Raw genomic sequence first — 8,834 nt, forward strand, 5'->3', positions numbered from 1 at the left:
TTCTTCAATTTTTCTAGGCATAATTTCGAGCAGATTTTGAAGGAACTTGACATTGATGTTGCTTGAAACAACTTTGAGGACTAACCACATATCTTCTTTGGAAGCTATCTAATTTGCTCCAACGTTACTCAGCATCAGGACAATGACCCCGAACATACATCTAAGGCTGGAGTCACACACAACGAATAAAAAATCGGTCCCATTTTAACGGTCTGAAATCGCACAAAAGTATCTTAACCAGTGATCCATTTTTGATTCGATTTTTCTTCATTGATGCGATTTTAATCGCATGTAAGCATCCGTTTGACATCCGTCTGGCGAGATTTTCTTGCAGGGTAGCTAAATGGACACATAATGGAGCCCAATGACAGGTTTCCGCACACAAAGAATTAATAGATCTAGACACATTAAATACATATATATATATTTATATATATATATATATATTTTATACATGTCATAGAGACACATTTATATATATATTTCTAATTCATACAGTTCTTCATTGCAGAATAGCCGCTGAAACATTTGCCGGCTTTTGTATAATCATTCTTCTGCCCGACATGAAATGATGTCGAGGTAGCTATTTTGGGAGGGCTAAATTAACCCTTCACGGTTGAGCCAGTGATTTCCAAATTATTCCAGTGTTGCTAGCAACTCAAATGACCACACGGAGACTGGGGTCTCTGTACGGGAGGATCGAGGCAGATCACTAAGCCCCTTTATTTTAGTCACATCTTTTATAATCTTTTGCTTAATTATGCAAGGTTCTCAAGTACCAATAGCATCATTTCACTTTATAAGCCAATAATATTGCAAGAAAACTGGAAACTACATATAAGTCCGTACCTAGATAGCGTAGAAAGTAGTATAATGGCATATTCTTCAGAGTTTAACATTCCCACCTCCCTTATCTTTGCACCTGATGAGAACAATCTGGTTTCATGACAGCCCATGCCAATTACAAAAATTTATCTTACAACAACAAAAATGGAGAAACAAAACCTCCAAAGAAATGGAAAAGTGAAACTTAAGCTCTGATTTTAGTATTAACCCTTCACATTCCCCCCAGATAAATTTTTTTTAACACATATGCAGCATCAGAGGTGCTATCCCAAGCTAACAGCTTGAGGGGTACTGGTCTTCACATGACTGATGCCGTGTTACCAGTCATGGCTGTCGTGGCGCACCCGTCCCCCCTGTATACTGCAGTTCATGAATAACAATTTTTGATGACGGTGGTAGGGAACTTTTGTAGGTAGGCATGTGCTTGGCTTCAACATCTTCATCAAGTAGCCTTTTGAGATCGGTGCAGAGAAGAGCAGGGGCAACGACACCTTTGGTATCATCATTAGCTGTCTTAGTGCAGAATTTCCTAATACATACAGAAATACACCAAAGAACAAATTTTAGTATCACATATACAACAAGGATACAGGCAGCAATGTGCAACAAGCTTTGTAAGATCCCAGCTATCCAGCCCCAAATTTCCTTAAACCAATTGGCTGGATTGAGAAAGGAGAAGGTGTCTGACCACCAACTGTCCTTAGTACGATCATTGTCTTTATTGTATTGATCTCTGAGTCATTGAATATCTTCTAACTTTAACTTTTAACTTCTACCAATAATAATAATCTGAAAAATGCGGAAAACCAAAACATTATGCCCCTTCATTTGCTATTGGCTTGTTGGGTGATGAGGAGAACTTGATAGGGACCATCTTACAAGGGTTCTAGTGCGTGCTTCCTGACATGCCTCTTCACGACTACGAAATCACCAGGCTTCAGGTTATGACAGGTGTCGGTTTCTGCTGAATCTGGAAAAGAAGAGAAAACTAGAACATAGGTGTTAGCAATATTTTTACTAAGCAGAATAACATTGAACAACACGGTCAGTTTCTTCTGATAACTGCTGAGGCTGGAAATTTACAACTGGGGGCCTAGTACCAAACAATATCTCATATGGGGACAGGCCATGTTTTGCAATAGGGGTAGGACGAATGTGGTATAGTACAATGGGTAGGAGCTCTGGCCATGGAGCCGTAGTCTCCTGCATCATTTTGGTCAATTGTCCTTTCAGTGTGCCGTTCAGCCTCTCAACTTCACCACTGGATTGTCGGTGGTACGGAGTATGGAGGGCTACAGTGGATCCAAGCATTGTCAGAACTTCTTGGTACACATGAGAAGAAAAGGCCGGACCTTGATCACTTTCAACAACTTCTGGAACCCCAACTGGAGAACCGGGGCCCAGTAGAATTTTTGCACCAGTGCGAGGGCCTGATTCTTTCCTCGATGTGTAGGCCCATATGGCAATAGCAGGGTACATCCGCTTAGGGAGACACACAAGTTGGTCCTTTTTCCAGAGACCATTATCCATTCGTGCCCCATCAGTCTTCCATTGCTTCACCTCTTCCTTTGGAGACATTCTCTGCGTCGTCATTAAGTGGTCTCGCGGGGTCCGACAGAAAACTTCAGTCTGTTGTAGATCATCAGGTTCTTGTAGGGTCAATGCTTCTTGTAACTGTTTACGCTGAGAGCGTGTGGTCACAATCGTTGGTATAGTTGGTTCAACGGGTAAATGAGTGGCGGCTTTTGCATGCATATCCACAAATATGTTGCCAACAGTCTGTGGACTGTTCCTAGGACCGTGCGCCTTATCTTTGATAATGGCCACCTGAGTAGGTAATTTGATAGAGTTCATGAGGGTTTTAACAGCTTCAGCATTTTTCACTGGGGTTCCGGCAGTAGTAATAAACACTCGATTGGCCCATAGAGCCGCAAAATCGTGAGCAATACCAAATGCATACCGTGAGTCCGTGTATATATTAGTCCGTCTGTTCTTGGCCAAAGTACATGCAGTAGACAGAGCCTGGAGTTCTGCTTCTTGTGCTGACTGTGAGGGCAGGAGCGCAGGTGCGTGCACTACAGTGTCCTCTGTGGTAACAGCGTATCCGGTGTGGAATCTACCAAACTCGTCAGCATATCTTGAACCATCCATATATAACACCAGATCAGGATTTGGGAGTGGATTCTCACTGACATTTGGTGGAGTAGCTGTTTCTTCAGTCAGAAGTTGGGAACAATCATGTTGGAGGTAATCTTCATCACTGCCGTCTTCCCTTATAGTTCATTATACCGTCTTTCAAGGCGCTGTAAAGGGGTTGCATTATGCGGGATGCATCCGGTATCCACTGACAACAATAAGTGCATAAGAAAACGCTGGAGTTCAGCTTCATCTTTTGGGAAAGGAAGGGAGCTGACAGCTATTATTCTTCTGCGAGGTGTCTGGCACCCTGAAGGAGACAGTGACCCAAGAACATCACTTGACCAAGGCAGAACCGAAGTCTCGAGGCCGAAACCCAACAGTTCAGTGCTGCCAGATGCTTAAGGAGGCTGACAGTGGCAGAAATGGCAAAAGACACCTGCTCATATTTTTGCAAACTGGTTGGGACTGTTTTGGGCCCCTTGTGACATAACTGTCCATATTAACTGTCGTTCCTGATAAGTGAATACAAATAGAAACTGGCAGTCTGGGTGTAACAGAATGCTAAAGAAGGCATTGGTAAGATCAATAACTGTAAACCAAGCAGCATCCTGGGGTATTTGGGACAAAAGAGTATGTGGATTAGGCACCAGGTTTGAGAAACACTTTTACTGGTTCTACAGGCATTTTCCCTATATCATTCCGCCCTTTTGACCAGAATTTACATGGCATCTCTGAGAGGTATGGGGTGAGTCACTGATCCTCAGGCAATATTGGGGGTGGATCTGAGCCTATCAGGGCCATCATAACTCTAGGAAGGGCATGCAAAATACAGATTTCCTCACTGTCTCCATCTACATAGGGATTATATAACAAAAAAAACCATCTGACCGTCATCTTGGAATTGTATTCCGGAGCAGAACTGTGATAATAAATCTACCCCTAGTAAATTTACAGGACATATGAGAGAGATCACGAACTGAGTAGTAACGAGAATTAGCAGGGAGGGGCTGAGGAACAGGGTTCCCACTAGCTGAAGTCTGAGGGGGGCAGAGTTTGCTGTGTGCTCCAATGATACTCAGTGATACTGATAAGAGACTAGCTGTGTACTTTCAGCTGCGGTGGGGGCGAAGGGGGATATGGTGTGGGCTAAGATGGGAGGGGGTACTGAAGCAGCTGCAGCTACTAGCTTGCTTTTTTTCTCTCTCTCTCCTGAATAGAGCAGGTTAAAGTCTGTAAACTTTTTTTTTCCTCTGGAGCTGGTAAATGGAAGGGGTGGCTACTCAACCACTAGCAATGATAGGTGCCGTCAGCAGAGGTGGGGGCTGTGACTCTCGGTCTCCTTGTACAATTGTCATCTAGCAGGGAGACCTCTTCTTTCAAATCATCACTTTTAACTATTTCCCTGACACATTAATATCAAACTTAGTTCCTTCTTTAATCAATCACATTCTCACACCACAGTCACTTTCTTGAACCACAATACATCCCGTCTTTGCCAATAGACAATTTTTCTTTCTTCAACATAGCAGTAACAGAAACAATCAGAATTCACTTGCTGTTCAGTTTCCACATAACCTTCATTATACAATTCATGTGCCAAGCCACAGAACTCCTCAGCGCCTTTAAGTAATCCATAATCAGTCAACCTTTTAACTCCTTCATCCCATAGCATAGGCTGCAACCTCCAGCCCTTAGGAAATCCCAGAATCGAAAATATTTTTCCTGCATTCCTGACACATTTCTTTCCTCGTCTTTGAATCATAAGACTAACAGTATCTGATCCTTCACATAATTCCAAACTTTTCTTTTTCTTCCACAGAAACATAATTCTCTCCTTTAGAGCTAAATATCCTTCAGTTGTGCACAATACTGGAGCAGCCGTCTCTGTTTGTTCCACAGGGTCAACCCCCTCTGGGAAGCCCAAAATTCGCGGTACTCAGTGAAAGGAGGAGGGCGTCTCAGACTATCCCTCCGGACACCTCTGGTTATATATATCTATCTATATATACCTGAATTACCTATCCTACCCATCTTCGATCACATGACCACGCCTGATAACTAACAATGACCAGGAATTCAGGATATTTTGACTATAAAGAGATTCACAATCACTGGTCAATCCGGGGTGTCTGTCCCTTATGAGGTACGGTTCGAGCACTGGGCCCCCAACGGGACTACACCTCTATATGATTCCACCCATGAATCACCCCACCACGGGGACAAACCTCAGATCCTCTGCAGCAACAAGCACAGGAAAACCACACCAACGGTCAGTCTGAACAGTATAACTGCCAACTTACCGTGGTTGTGGGGGGGGTGATCAGTCCCAATTTTCCAACACCTGTGTTCGCTCCGAGGGTCCTTTGTCTTGTTGTCCTCCGGGGGCAGAGGTGTCCTTATTCGGGGGCCCCACGTTGCGCGCCACTGTCGAGGTAGCTATTTTGGGAGGGCTAAATTAACCCTTCACGGTTGAGCCAGTGATTTCCAAATTATTCCAGTGTTGCTAGCAACTAAAATGACCACACGGAGACTGGGAAGAGTCTTGAGATCATTTGCATATTCCCAGTGCCTTCTGGGATAAGTGAAGAGTCTCCGCGAGCTTAACGATCACTGGGTTTTGGCCGTTGCAGCTGAAAAGAGGAAATCGGAAAAACCGCGCGCCTATCGGCGTGCGAAATTTGGCTCATCTTTCATCGTTTTTAAGAAATCTCAAGATGGAAGAGGCCAGGAGCCATTTGGTGAGCTGCATTTCTTGCTACATGTTCACAGATTTACCAGTGGAAAACCCAAACTTCACATGCCACAAATGCAAGCTTGTGTCCCTGTTGGAGGAAAAGTTGCAAAATCTCGAAGAGAGGTTAGCTACGTTGAAGATCATTAAGGAAGGTGAAGAGTTTTGGACAGAGCAGAATTATCTCTTCATGTTACAGAAAGAGAAGAAATTCGAAGTGCACCTGAAGAAACAGAGGAATGGAGACATGTGACCCAGAGAAGCAGGAGGATCAGGAGGCAGTCAGCACCCATACTGCTCAGAAAACAGTACCAGGCTCTCACGCAGGAAAACGATGAAGAAATACATCAGGATAAGACTTTGCCAACAAACAGCAACCTTGTACGCCCTCAGAGTCCTCCTGGATGGAGAAAGAAAAATGATGTGAAGAAGAAACGGAGAGTGGTGGTCATGGGGGATTCCTTGCTGAGAGGAACAGAGGCCGCTATCTGCAGACCGGATATAACTACAAGAGAAATGTGCTGTCTTCCAGGTGCAAAAATTAAAGATGTGTCTGACAGGATATCAGGACTCTTCAGACCTACAGATGACTACCCATTCCTGCTACTACATGTGGGGACAAATGACACCGCAAGAAACGACCTGGAAATCATCTGCAGAGACTTTGAAGACTTAGGCAAGAAAGTGAAAGAACTGGGAGCGCAGGTGGTCTTCTCTTCCATCCTCCCAGTGGATGGCCATGGAACAAGGAGGTGGAATAAGATTCTGCAGGTGAACAACTGGCTACGTCGATGGTGCCGTCAGCAACGATTTGGATTTCTGGATCACGGAGTGAACTACTTATACGATGGACTACTTGCTAGAGATGGGGTGCACCTTACGAAGACTGGAAAGCATGTATTTGGAAGTCGCCTTGCTACACTTGTAAGGAGAGCTTTAAACTAGAACAACATGGGAAGGGAAGCAAAAGACCAGAAAAAGCCATACACCTGACAAATGCTATTGAGAACTCTGCTATTAGAAGTGGAAAGGAAGAACAAAGACGAAAGAATCTAATTAATAAAAATATTGGAGAAAGAGAAACCAATCACAAACTAAAATGTTTCTATACTAATGCACAAAGCATGGGCAACAAGCAAGGAGAATTGGAACTACTAACACAGGAAAAGAAATATGATGTCATTGGAATCACTGAAACTTGGTGGGACAATACACATGATTGGAATACAAGACTAGAAGGATACAACTTATTTGCAAGAAACAGACTTGATAAACGAGGAGGGGGTGTCGCATTGTATGTTCGAAACGCGTATATCTGCACAGAGATTGAAGCTTCAGAGACTGGGAGTTCTGTGGAAACTGTTTGGGTAAGAATACAAGGACAGAACAATGGAAAGGACACCATTGTAGGCATTTACTACAGGCCGCCTGTGCAAGCCGAAGATATAGATGAACTCTTTATGCATCAGATGGCCAAGTTCTCCAAAAAATATGACATAGTTGTCATGGGAGATTTCAACTATCCATACATTTGTTGGGAATCTCTCTCAGGCAAAACTAACAGGTCAAGGAAATTCTTATCCTCTCTTGCTGACAACTTTATCTTCCAAAAGGTAAGGGAGAAAACAAGGGGAACTGCTACCTTGGATCTAATCCTTATAAACAGGGAGGAAATGGTTGAGGAGGTAAAAGTGGCTGGGACCCTAGGAGGTAGCAACAATGCTATTTTAGAATTTTGGATAACTAGAGGTGGAAGACCTGTGGAGACTCAGACGTCAAGGTTAGATTTCAGAAAGGCAGATTTTAAGGGATTCAGAAAGAGAATTGGAGGGATCCAATGGCTGGATATCCTTAAAGACAAAAATGTCCAGGAAGGATGGGAAATCTTGAAAAATGAAATTCTCAAAGCACAGTTGTTAACAATTCCGAAAAGAGGGAAGAATAGGAAGCATTTAAGGAAACCAGCATGGATGAACACAGAACTTAAGCACATGCTAAAAAGGAAGAAAAAAATGTTTATAAAATGGAAAGAGGGAGGCATATCTAAAGAAGAATATAATGCTGTCTGCAGAACCTGCAGGGCACAAATCAGATTACTAAAGCTGAAAATGAACTGAGGCTTGCAAGAGATGTCAAAAGCAATAATAAAGGATTTTGGGGATATGTCAAAAGTAAAAGAAAAGTCAAAGATGCTATAGGATTTTTACAGGATGAAAATGATGAAATGGTAAGACAGGATGTTGAGAAGGCTGAACTTTTAAATTCCTATTTTGCATCTGTTTTCTCTCAGAAAGGAAATGCAACATCAACTGTTATTCACTGTCCTATTAAGGGAATAGAAGAATCCAGGATATCTATAAACAGAAAGATAGTGAGGAAACACTTAGCTAACCTAAATGAATTCAAGTCTCCAGGTCCAGATGAATTACACCCCAGAGTACTGAAGGAGATAGCAGAAGAAATTTTTGAACCCCTCTCCATAATCTTTGAAAATTCTTGGAGAACAGGAGAAGTGCCAGAAGACTGGAGAAGAGCAAATGTTGTTCCTATCTTCAAAAAGGGGAAGAAGGTGGACCCAGGCAACTATAGGCCGGTGAGTCTGACTTCTATACCAGGAAAGATCTTTGAACAAATTATTAAACAACATGTATGTCAATACCTGGATAAGAATGAAGTGATTAAACAGAGTCAGCATGGGTTTGTAACTAATAAGTCATGTCAGACTAACTTAATTTCCTTCTATGATGGTATCACTGATTGGGTGGATCAAGGAAATGCTGTAGATATAGTATATCTTGACTTCAGCAAAGCATTTGACAAAGTCTCTCATACAATCCTTATTGAAAAAATGACTAAGTATGGAATGGACAAGGCAACTGTTAGGTGGATTCATAACTGGCTTAGTGATCGGACCCAAAGAGTGGTCGTAAATGGCTGCACATCCAGTTGGAAGAATGTCTCAAGTGGGGTACCACAGGGCTCTGTCCTGGGCCCTGTATTGTTCAACATCTTTACCAACGATTTAGATGAAGGAATTGAGGGTAAACTGATTAAATTTGCTGATGACACAAAGCTAGGAGGGATAGCTAATACTAGAGAAGAGAGAGAGAGGATTCAA

The 8,834-nt window shown here is 42.8% G+C and overlaps 1 long non-coding RNA gene across 1 annotated transcript; it reads right to left on the minus strand.

Annotated features, from left to right (window-relative positions):
- Positions 1 to 683: 683 nt before the first annotated feature.
- Positions 684 to 8,050, minus strand: LOC141060597 (uncharacterized). The gene is made up of 2 exons (XR_012222730.1): positions 1,726 to 8,050; positions 684 to 1,375 (listed from the first exon to the last, which is right to left on the minus strand). It is a non-coding gene; the product is annotated as an uncharacterized lncRNA (long non-coding RNA).
- Positions 8,051 to 8,834: the final 784 nt, after the last annotated feature.

Source organism: Dendrobates tinctorius, unplaced genomic scaffold (genome assembly GCF_039654945.1).
Source record: "Dendrobates tinctorius isolate UK_male_01 unplaced genomic scaffold, ASM3965494v1 ptg000241l, whole genome shotgun sequence".
In the NCBI taxonomy this organism is placed as follows: domain Eukaryota; kingdom Metazoa; phylum Chordata; class Amphibia; order Anura; family Dendrobatidae; genus Dendrobates; species Dendrobates tinctorius.